General features: G+C 35.0%; 1 long non-coding RNA gene across 1 annotated transcript; it reads left to right on the top strand.

The window, feature by feature from the left end:
* Nucleotides 1–7,443: 7,443 nt before the first annotated feature.
* LOC106081591 (uncharacterized) lies at nucleotides 7,444–10,714 on the top strand. Its single transcript, XR_001220390.2, has 2 exons — nucleotides 7,444–8,446; nucleotides 10,196–10,714. It is a non-coding gene; the product is annotated as an uncharacterized LOC106081591 (long non-coding RNA).
* The last annotated feature ends 1,227 nt before the right edge of the window (nucleotides 10,715–11,941 follow it).

The following is an 11,941-nucleotide window of genomic DNA, read 5'->3' as shown; positions in this document are numbered from 1 at the left end:
AAATAGGTAATTTTAATTGTAAATAAATGTTTTTCGGAATCCATGAATGTTTTTTTTTTATTGCAATCCTAAGCAATTTTGCCATTTCAGAAGGTTTAATCAGTGGATAGATGTGTTGCGTTCTTCCTCTTTTAGTTTTGTCATTAAAATTGAATGATGACACCACATTTTTAATAAACGGCGATAGTAAGCGGCGAAAAGATTAGCCGCTTAGCTAAGAGGAGATAGCATTTTTCTCCATACAAACTAAGTGCGCAAAGTGCACTATCCTAGATATATTCATTTACAGGTAGTGACAGTTGCCCAACAACAAAATGTTATACACTATTTGTCAAAATAAGTGATTAGTGCAACTCTGATTTTGTGCATGTTACTAGTTCGTACCATTTTTTGTTGTTTGTTGTGTTATGGTTCTTAACTATTATACACAAACACAACCAAAACTCGTTGGTAGAAAGTGCACTAAGCGAGAAAAAATTTTACTCAGCTGTCAACAAGTTTTCATAATGTTCGGTTTTGTGTGCGTACTATAGCAGAAAGAGCCCGTTGAGAAGCGTCGCATTGAAAAATGCAACTCTGCTAACAAATGTCAAAAAATAAACTCGCAAAAGTTATACAATTATTAACTTTGACGACTAAAAACGAACATAGTACCAGTCATAAAGCTGAGTATTCTGTTCAGCTTTTCAGGCAGGCGTGTAACGAAAACTGCGATGCGTCACTGCGTCTCCCACTAAATACATACGTAAAGCCGTAAAAATAATAAATATCGAATTTTCGTCTTCATTTATCGATTTTGATTTTTTCAACAAAATGTCAATAAATGTTATCAAGTCAATTTTCCCTTTCCAATCGCATATATATATATATATATATATATATATATATATTCGTTTTAGGCTTGTTTATTTTCTTAAAAAAAGCATTAGCCCAAAAGGTCTTATTTTAAAGGATGCTGTTTTTTTTCCAATCCAACGTTTATCGATTTTGTGCAAAGCATTTTATCGAGAGAAGAGCGCCCATTTCGATAAATACCGTTATTTTTGATACTTTCTTTCAATAAAGCAAAGTATTCTGTCCAGCTTTCGAGCGGAATGCTGTCAAACTGCATATTAAAAAAGAAAGACGAACCGTTGGCGAAAAATATTCGGGAAAGTAGTACTCCGATTTAGTGAGGAAAATAGTGAAACCATTGTCGGACCCATTTTTTTTGTTTTATTTGTTTCAATTGTTTTATTTGTTTAATGGTAAATTAAATAAAGAAAAAAATCAGTGCAGATAAAAATAAATAAAGAAAAAAATCAGTGCAGATAAAAAACATGTTTTGGTATGGAAACAAAAACATTTGATTACTGTCAAATTTCGCTCGCGAAACAATCAAGAATTTTCGCGACTATTCCGAAAGCAGAATAGAATACCAACCCTTAAAAAGTAATTTTTAAAATTTAAGTTGATATTTCGAAATAGCAGTAAATCTTTTGGAATTAGAAATTTAAAAAAAAATAAATTTTTATGGTTTTCTAAATTTATTTTTATTTTCAAATGTCAAACTTTAAATAACGACGTTGCAAGTTTGACCATGAACATTCAATTACATGACAACTAAGCATTGTATTAAAATTCAGTGTCATGTCATACACTTACCATCATCGCCCCGAACGCCAGAGTTCAAATTCAAGAATGTTATGTACATACCTACTAAAAACTAATGACATTGAGTAATAAAGGCTCTTCTATTAGCCCAAGACATATAATCAGGAGACCGGTCTATATGATAGATATACCCAAATAAAGCAAGTAAGGAAAGACAACATTCTGGCGGTGTAGAGTATATCCCTACCCTATAAATGGGAATTGGTCAATATCACGATATGGATGCTATATCCAATTCTGGCGACCTTTGCAGAAGTTTTCAGATGGGTAATAAATCCGTCCCAAATTTCGAGCGAATCTCTTCAAAGTAGCAGGCATACTAAAAAAGTCTGTTGTTTGCTAAAAATGACTGCTGCTTAAATATGAAGGGGATGTTAGAAGAAAACATAGAACACATATGTAAATGTGTGTCTCAGTGGATGTTTATATTCACCACTGAATGTATTCTTTCCATAACCTTTTTCCTTTAAATTTAGATACCAAAGGCCATGCCAGTCATGTGCATGTTAGTAGAGCAACAACAAAAAATGCGAGCTAGCTCAGCTACATTTCGAAATGTATACCAATATATGGGTCACGTAGCTTCTTTACGGTAATATTCCATAATATTTCATTCTTCCGCCAAAATTTCTGAAAAAAAATCTAAACAAGTTATGGTCCGATTCGGACCATAATTGAGAGACCATAGTAAAAGTCATTGTGTAAAATTTCATCCAATTCGAGTAAGAATTGCGCCCTTTAGTGGCTCAAGAAGTAAAATAGAGAGATCAGTTTATATGAGCTTTTTCAGTATATAGACCGATTCGGACCATAATTGACACGTATATTGAAGGTCATGGGAGAAGCCGTTGTACAAAATTTCAGCCAAATCGGATAATAATTACGCCCTCTGGAGGGTCATGAAGTCAAGATCCCAGATCGGTTTATATGGCAGCTATATCAGGTTATAGTTCGATTTGAACCATATTTGGCGCAGTTGTTGAAAATCATAACGAAACACGTCGCCCTACAGACAGCCCTCTAGACGCTCAAGAAGTCAAGACCCCACATTGGTTTATATGACAGCTATATCAGGTTATGGACCGATTTCAGCCATACTCAGCACAGTTGTTAGAAGTGATAGTAAAACACCTCAGCTAACTCGGATAAGAATTGTGCCCTCAAGTAGCTCAAGAAGTCAAGATCCAAGATCGGTTTATATGGCAGCTATATCAAAACATGGACCGATATAGCCCATTTAAAATTCATCCACATTAAAAAATTGACGTTCGAAGTCGATAAAGCCGTGTCGATCCGTTCGTCCGTCTGTCGGGAGCACGCAAACTTCCGAAGGAGCAAAGCAATTATACAGAGAAAAAATTGGCCGCAAATTTAAGATCTTCCCTATTTGTGAGATTTTAGCAATGAAAAAGAGCCAAAGAACCAAAACTTTGGAATAAAATGGTCGGGTGATCTTCTCGGGGTGGAGGTTTCAAATTCGAAGTTTATCTCCAAACATCTTTCATATGATCCTCATATTGTATCAAATGTTTAAATATTTCCATTACCAGGAGAACGCTATGGAAACTGACAACCACCGTTGCACAGTAGTGGCACTTGTATGGAAAGGGGTGACAAAAAAAAGTACATTGATATTTCGGCCTAAAATTTTTAGAATGAGTTCGTGTCAGGGCCAGAATTTAAAACATGCAACGTAGTGTTGATGCTCTCACTATAACCCGCGAAAATCCGATTTTCGTCTATGTGATAACAAATGTGCTTGATTTGGAACAAATAAATTTTGCCCAGACTATACTGTCGCCATCTTCTTTAAGTGTGCTTATTGTGGACTAAATGGGTTCAGATTCAAATATAGCTCCCATATATAGTTTTGTTCGATATGAGCACATAATTCACAATTTTATCCTGATTTAAAAGAAATTTTGCTCAGACTAAACTATACTGTTGTCATTTTCTTTATGTGTGCTTATTGTGGATTAAATCGGTTCAAATTTAGATATAGCTATATAGCCCTTTTAGAATTTTGTCCGATATTGTGCAAGAGCCGGTGCCGCCAGGCCACTCACTGAGACTCTCCACTCAATTACTCCGATTGTCCACGACTGCGGTTGCAGCTACGTTTTTCATATCCTTACCGATATTTTGGATTTTTAGTTGTAATCTGCAGATCTCAGCTGACATTTTGTGTATAGTTTGTCAGTTAGTTTGGCCTCGCGGGGTAATCGATATTGAGATATTCTTAATTTATATCGAAAAATTATCGAACCTAAAACGTTAATAATATTGGGATCGTTCGATTAATCGATTAATTAAGATCGATTAATGAGATGAGTTAAGCTTCAATTAGAGCTTTTACTAGCCATCAAAATAGAATTAAAAAATATCTTATAGCACGTTTAAATTGAAATGTTTATGATATGGATTTATCTAAATCCAAAAACAAATCCTGTCCGTTTACACTGCGTTTTTGGGGATTCGAGTGACATATACAAGCATAGATGCGTATACATGAATGTCCATATATCACATCCATACACAATTCTTGAAAACAGTTGCATATTTTGTTACTTTGATCGATTATTCAGCCATTAAATCGGATTTATTTAGGATTTAAAATTAGATCCTGCAAAAATGTACTAAAAACTTTTCTAATAACGTAATTTTATGTACTTATAAACTATTTAATTATTGTTGCATCAAAATCGCGATATCCCTTTTTTTGATTTTTGTCAATGGTTGGGTTTTTTCAATGCTTGGGTTTTTTTAGTTTCACACCAGGATCGCAGGTGTGAATTTCAACCAAATCATTTGTGCGATAATTTTCACATGTGCAAACTTAAAAATTTCCTAGCATGTGTTTTATTTAATTGGTTTCTGCTAAACTTTGCCTTGATATTTTGTATACCCGCTACCATAGAATAGGGGGTATATTCATTTAGTCATTTTGTTTGCAAAACATCCAAATATACATTTCCGACCTAACAAAGTATATATATTTCGGATCATCGTAAAATGCTCAGACGATGTAATGTTGTCCGTGTGTCTGTCCGGCCGCTGTAATCACGCTACAGTCTTTAGAAGTTAATATATACAGTTGAAATTTTGCACAGACTGGTATTTATTCAACTAGCAGCTTAAGTTCACGAAAGATCGAAATCGGACTATATTTGGCAATAGGTACGATATAGACCGATCTGCCGATTAAAGGTCGCATTTTTTGTCCGATTTCGATGAAATTTGAAACAGTGAGTTGTACTAAGGACCCCGACATCCGACCTGAATATGGTATATATCAGGTCATACTCACATATAGCTGCCATATAGACCGATATGTCGAATTAATATCTTAAGAGTGTACCAGGCGACATCCATCTTGAATTTGATCCATATCGGCCAATATTTACATATAGCTGCCATATAGACCGATCTGCCACTTTAGGGTCTTAAGTCTTTAACAGCCGGATGTATTACTCGATTTCGCTGAAATTTGCGACAGTGAGTTTTATTAGGCCCTTCAATATCCGAACTAGTTTTCATGTAGACCATTCTGCCGGTCTTAGGCCCACAACAAGCGAATTTATAACCCGATTTTGATGAAATTTAAATCAGTGGGTTTAATCACCGAAATATGTTCTATATTGGATCACATTTAGATATAGCTGCCATATAGACTGATCTTCGGCTATTGGGTCTAAAGACCATAAAAGTTTCATTCATTACCAGATTTCGCTAAAATTTGAGACATCGAGCTGCTTTAAGACACCTAAATTGGCTGATCGATCGACCTAAGTATGGTCGATCGATCAGCCAATTTAGGGCTTGGGCACATAAACGGGCCACCGTAGCGCAGAGGTTAGCATGTCTGCCTATGACTCTGAACGCCTGGGTTCGAATCCTGTTGAGACCATCAGAAAAAATATGTTCAGCGTTGGTTTACCCCTCCTAATGCTGGAAACATTTGTGAGGTACTATGGCATGAGATCGGACTCGGCTCTAGAAAGTAGACCCCTCATCATTGAGCTTAAAACTTAAAATCGGACTGCACTCATTGATATGTGAGAAGCTTGCCCCTGTTTCCTAGTGGAATGTTCATGGGCAAAATTAGCTTTTTTTTCACACAAACGACGCATTTATTGTCCGTTTTGGATGAAAACCGTAAATTGTATTAATATGGTCCAGATCGAACTATATTTAGATATAGCTGCCATATAGACCCATCTGCGGCCATAAAGGCCGCATTTATTTCTCGATTTCGCTGAAATTTAGAACCGTGAGTTGTACCACCCCTTCTCTTGTCAGAGCCTGAGATGATCAAGATCAGACCATATTTCAATACCGATCTGCCGATTTAAGTTCTGAGCGCATAAAATGCTCATTTATTACCCGATTTCGTTGAAATTTGGAACTGCTACTTATGTAAAGCTTCTCGGCACCTGAACTACATATAGTTAAGATTTGCCTATATTTTGATATAAATGTGAGTTATAATAATAAATATATACTACATATATATTGTAATAGCGGGTATCAAAGGTTCGACACGGTCGAACTTAATGCGTTTCTACAAACAGCGGAATCCCTTGCACCCAAGGAATGCAACCAATCTAAGAGTTTTCTATTTTGTCCATATCACAGCATATCTTGTGACTTGCTCCATGGATACGTTATAACGTATGGAAATACACTTATATAAAATGCATTTTTATTTAAAATTGCTGGGTAAATGAGGATACGTTACATTACGAATATTTGAAAATCTGTTTCATTATTAGGGGTCGTTCATACTAACGAATGTGTGCCACGTATGTTGCAAAATAAAATGGGTTAAGAGAACTTATTGATTGATTAAATACCAAATTCCCAAATATGTTATATTTGGACCAAACGGCAGCCACCACCTAATTTGTTTAAAATGAACTCAGATGCCAACCATGCCTATGGCCAGAATAGTCATGCATCGCTTTCGACGCAATCACCTCTTTATGCTACTTGCTGCTCCCCATTAGCTGTCGATGGAAAGAAAAACGGTTCCGAATCAAAATATGTAGGTACAAATGTGTCACACATCCCACCCCTCAATCCCATTGAAAGAAAGGGCGAGCAAGTGGCATCTGTGATGAATGATCAGAAGCCCCAGCTGTGGGTGGATGAGGGCTAAAAAATGCATTATTGAATGACAGGCATTTACAGAAGGGCCCTTAAATGAAATGCACTCGGCTTGAATGCCTTTCTCCACGATATGGTGGGTTCAAAAATGCATAGCATTTTCAATTTTTTTGATATTTTTGCAAGCAATCTGCCGATTGCCCTTCGATTTACCAAAAAAAAAACAAAAACAAAAATAGACAGATCTACTTTCTCCTACAAGAATATTCCCCCAAAAAATTTATTTCTAACTTATCCCTTGGACTTCAGCAACTATGGCTGCTAGTCTTAAAGACCTTAAAAGCATTAAACCCCACTGCCACAGAGTGTGTTCATATTAAAGTGAATATATTTCGAAACCTAAACTCGAATAGAAAACAAAACGAGCACAAAATAATACAAATGAAGTACATACAGACATTCACACAAATCTTGATGGCTATGTGAGGCGGTGTGTATAGTATTTGTGTGGTGTATTCGTACATTTGGAGGTTGGATGGATGTAGGGAAGGAAAAAACCAACACAAAATTACGACGACGACGACAACCGACATCCAAAAGAAACTACGTACGTCGTATGGCAGAAAACCAAGTACCAAGCACAAGCAATCCAGCAAGCACTCAACGAACCAAGCACCAAACAGGCAACAACACACTGCGGAACGAAAAAGATAAGGGAGGGCAGCACAAGGAACGAGACATTAAAGCGCACAGTACACAATGAAATCATAGCAACGTTGTTCGCCATTATATTCGGAAAGAGGAGGCAGGGGCCTTTTTGGTTTCTTTCTAATCATTTTGATATGTTGAAACTCGCTTGAGACCACTTGTGGATCCTTAAAGCTTATAAGGTTTAAGGCAAAACCTTATAAAAGTTAAACATAGATACTTAAAAGTGCATTAAGCTATGAGTGGCATAATTACAACACCCAAAAGATTGAGTCACACAGTTTTTTCCCCAACTTTGCTTGTAATGCCAATTATCAATTATCTATAATGCCAATTCTCCGGACTTGGCATTATGGGAAACTTATCGTTAGCAAACGGCATTAAACACCGCTATAAAGAAAACACTACCGTACGGTGTTGATGATATAAAGCATTTGCTAATTTACAAAGTAATACTTGTACCGACAGGTAATTTTTCTATCAGTATAACGATGTTCGCCCACTATATTCTAAACCATTAAAAAATATGATCAGGTGGGATTGTAAATGCCCTAGATAAGGGTTTGAGCTTAAGAACGCAATTGCCCATCATAAGGTTAGTTGAAAAAATTTTCAGCCAAGCATTTCTCTATGCATTACCAATTGCATTATCGTCATACGTTTTTTTGCACGCATTTATGTCGAGGGCTCCCTTGAATGCAGAAGGCCTGCAGTTTTAACCCTCGTTCGCTGCTGGTGTGCTAAATGCACACAGCAAATGGAAGCAAATGAACGATCTGAGCTAAACTGAACTGAACCGAACTGAGGGAAAAAACTCTGAAAACAACATAAGCCATCACAAAAATTGTAATAAAAGCAGCTCTCTACGACACAAACACCAACAACAACGACATCGAGCGACCGAGTAGAATAACACCGAGGCAAACAACATTCAATGTGCCAGAGTTACCCTGTAAGTGAGCATACTTACTAACTAAAGGTACGTACTAAGTTCGAGTTTCATAGTGAAAATCAGCATAAATCTAAATGATACCATAAATAATTATTGGGTTGCCCAAAAAGTAATTGCGGATTTTTTAAAAGAAAGTAAATGCATTTTTAATAAAACTTAGAATGAACTTTAATCAAATATATTTTTTTTACACTTTTTTCTAAAGCAAGCTAAAAGTAACAGCTGATAACTGACAGAAGAAAGAATGCAATTACAGAGTCACAAGCTGTGAAAAAATTTGTCAACGCCGACTATATGAAAAATCAGCAATTACTTTTTGGGCAACCCAATAATTCAGTGGGTAGATTACTACCCATAGTAAAAGATATCCTTGACATAAAGGTAACAAATCAACCAAAATTTTCTCGGCATATCTATAAGATTGTGTTTTGGGGTAAATTGGAAAAATTGGCTTATCAAAAAAGAAACAATTTTTTCAAATTCTTTGCAGTGATATTTTCTAAAATCGCATAAAAATATAATTTTTTTTATCTTAAAAAAATTTTTAATACATTTTTTAACATCGCCACTTTAAATGAGTATATGAAATTTCATCAAAAACAAATCGAGCTCGAGGTCTCGATTTTTCAATAAGAAACAACAAATATACGAAAATAGATCGAATATTTAAATAAATCCAATTTGAACAAATTAAGTTATTAAAATTTAATAATGTCTTACTGATAAAAAATCACTTTCGCTGCGAAACACAAACTTAAATAAATGGATAACTTTTGTAACATTTAAAAAATTAGAAGAAACGTGTGTATATAGTCTAAATAGTTAATAAGTGACATATAGAACTTTTCAACTCAAATCGCCTTGAAAATGATTACCGGCTGTAATCCAAATACTGGCCGTAAAAATAAATAATAAATAAAATTTAATCAAAAATTAGGGTACTTTCAGTCCTTTGGAATTGGGTCCATTGGAATTTAATTAAACAAAAGGACCTCGAACAAAAAATTAGTTATTAAAAAAACAGGTCAATTTATAAATCAAAAGTAAAAAAATAAAATTTTAATTATTTTACTGTAGTTAAGGATTAAAAAAATCACTTTCGCTGTGAAACACAAACTTATCTTAATAACTTTTGTAACATTTAAACATGACAGAGACACTAAATAGTTTATAAGTGACACTTAGTACTTTTCATCTCAAATCGCATTGAAAATAATTACCGGCTGTAATCGAAATATGGGCCTAAAAATAAATAAAACTTAATTAAAAATACCCAACGTCCAATGGAAATTAATTAAACAAAAGGACCTCGAACTGAATAATTCAAGAAACAGGTCAATTTACAAACAAAAAGTAAAAAAATAAAATAAAATTTTTTTTTACTGTAATTAAGGAAAAATTTCAAATTTAGTATAATGACTAATCACTGACCAAAGGTAACCAAAAATAGAGCTGTCTGAGAAAAATTCGAGATGAAAAATACTTTAATTCGATTTTCAAGGCAAATACTGAAGGACTGGAAATAATTGAATACATTCTAGTATATGGTTTAGAAAACTTTCGGCTGAAAAATTTCTCTGAAAACAGTATTAAACCATGTTTCCACTTGGAGCAAATCTAGATTTGCGACGAGATTTCGGAAATCTCTTGTTTTGTCTTAGCATTCAGTCATATACTAAGACGGCAGTTATGCCTGATTTCTCAATTAAGCAGATATAAACTGCTATTGAAACAAATTTTTTTGTTTTTTTTAATTCATATCTGTTTTATGTTTAGTTCTATTATTTAAGGGAATATTCGGCAAATATCAACAGAAGAAAATTGTAAGCACCAGTATTTAGTAAAATTTTAGTGGCGGCATCCCTGATTTGTGCTGAACAAACGAACCCAACTTTATTTTTGAGCAGCAACAAACCAACGAAGCAACCAGCCAGCCAGCCATCCATCCATTCATTGATATTTTCATACATACGGACGAAATTGTGTGTGTGTGTGAGTGCGGGTACATATATGTACGTGTGTATCCAGTATCTATGGCTGTACGAATAACGTCAGCCAACAGTCAGCTAGCCAGCCAACCCCAGTTTTTCAGATTCAACGACGTCGCATCAGCCCAGCACAAGCACCAAGGCACTGGCAAAGGCAAAAGCAAGCAAACAACTTATGGAGCATTGTACAAACGGGCATTAAAGTTGAATTTTTTCATCTTTTTTTCTTCTTTTTCGTAATCAGAATAAAATGAAAACTCACTTAAATGGGCACAGTGGGCCTAAAATTTTTCAAGGCACAATCTAACCTCAAATTGTTTTTGACTATCGAGCTGTTATTTTAAATTTGTTGATATTCAAGAAACCTTTCTAAAAAACAACACATAGGTGTTGTTATTTATTTAGAAAGTGACGCAAATCTTTTGTTTTTATGCGGATTGGCGGGCTTTTGTGCGTTAGTAAAAACATAGAATCAAGTTGGATAAAACGACTCTCAAATAGCCTTAGCTTTCATAGTTCTGAATGACGGAGACAAAAGTGGGAACTTGTAAATTATGACGGCACCTGATGAAATGGCGCAAATTTGAGAAGTGAAATAGGTATAGAAGGATAGTTATAGCAACGTAGATCATAATTAGGTAGGGTCAGTTGTCCAATAGCAAGTATCTGGGCCCATTTAATAGTATATGCTCTACTTGGCACAATAACATAAGCATTAATAGAGTTGTAAAATTCATTGACTTATCTCATTAAAAAAGATTTTTTGTGATATCTTCTTCAATAAAACGTCCCATTTGCTGATTTTGCTTTACATTTTGAGGACGACTGGTCCTACTTTTTTACTTTTGGCAAACAATTGAAACTGTTTAAAAAAAAAAACCAGTTCAAACTAAAAGGTCTGGTCAATTCAAAACAAATTGAAAAGATTGCATGACTAGAGTCCGGTCGGCATCAACTCTTGCTAAAATACTGATTGCCAATGAATCGCGATATGACAAGGGGAGTTATTGGCGCCTTTAAATAACCAATGGCCATAACATTCCCGCGGAAGTCGATCCTTTGGACCGGTACGAGCTTGCCCATAAATGTGTTTACAACAACAACTAGAGTCCGGATTTTTGTGCAAAATCGAAATTCTTCCATCTATTATTTCGCAAATGCGTTGATATTTTGCATATTTTCAACGGAATTGAGGTTTTCATGTCAATATTAGTTTACAAAAAAAATATTGGAAAATACCACCGCATTAGCCAAATAATAGACATGACCCAATCTTCTATTGATCTATTTAGATGTCCTAATACAAATTTGCAGGATGTCCCATTAACTTTGTCGCTAGTATGTCAAAATCAGCTGATTTTATAATGGAAAACAGATGCTTGAGTGAGTCGAGTCACTCCCACAGCATTGGTAGAAGAGGCAGTAATTCAATTATGCAGGCATATCGCTAGCAAGAGTAATTAAAATTGCACTGGACCCTGAAATGTTTGCTTTTTCTTTTGGTTTAAAAATGTATTCTTCCTAAGGATTTGAT

The sequence above is a fragment of the Stomoxys calcitrans genome, chromosome 2 (genome assembly GCF_963082655.1).
Source record: "Stomoxys calcitrans chromosome 2, idStoCalc2.1, whole genome shotgun sequence".
NCBI classification, from domain to species: Eukaryota; Metazoa; Arthropoda; class Insecta; order Diptera; family Muscidae; genus Stomoxys; species Stomoxys calcitrans.
The sequence above is the reverse complement of the archived record's forward strand: the minus strand, read 5'-3'. Positions and strand labels throughout refer to the sequence as shown.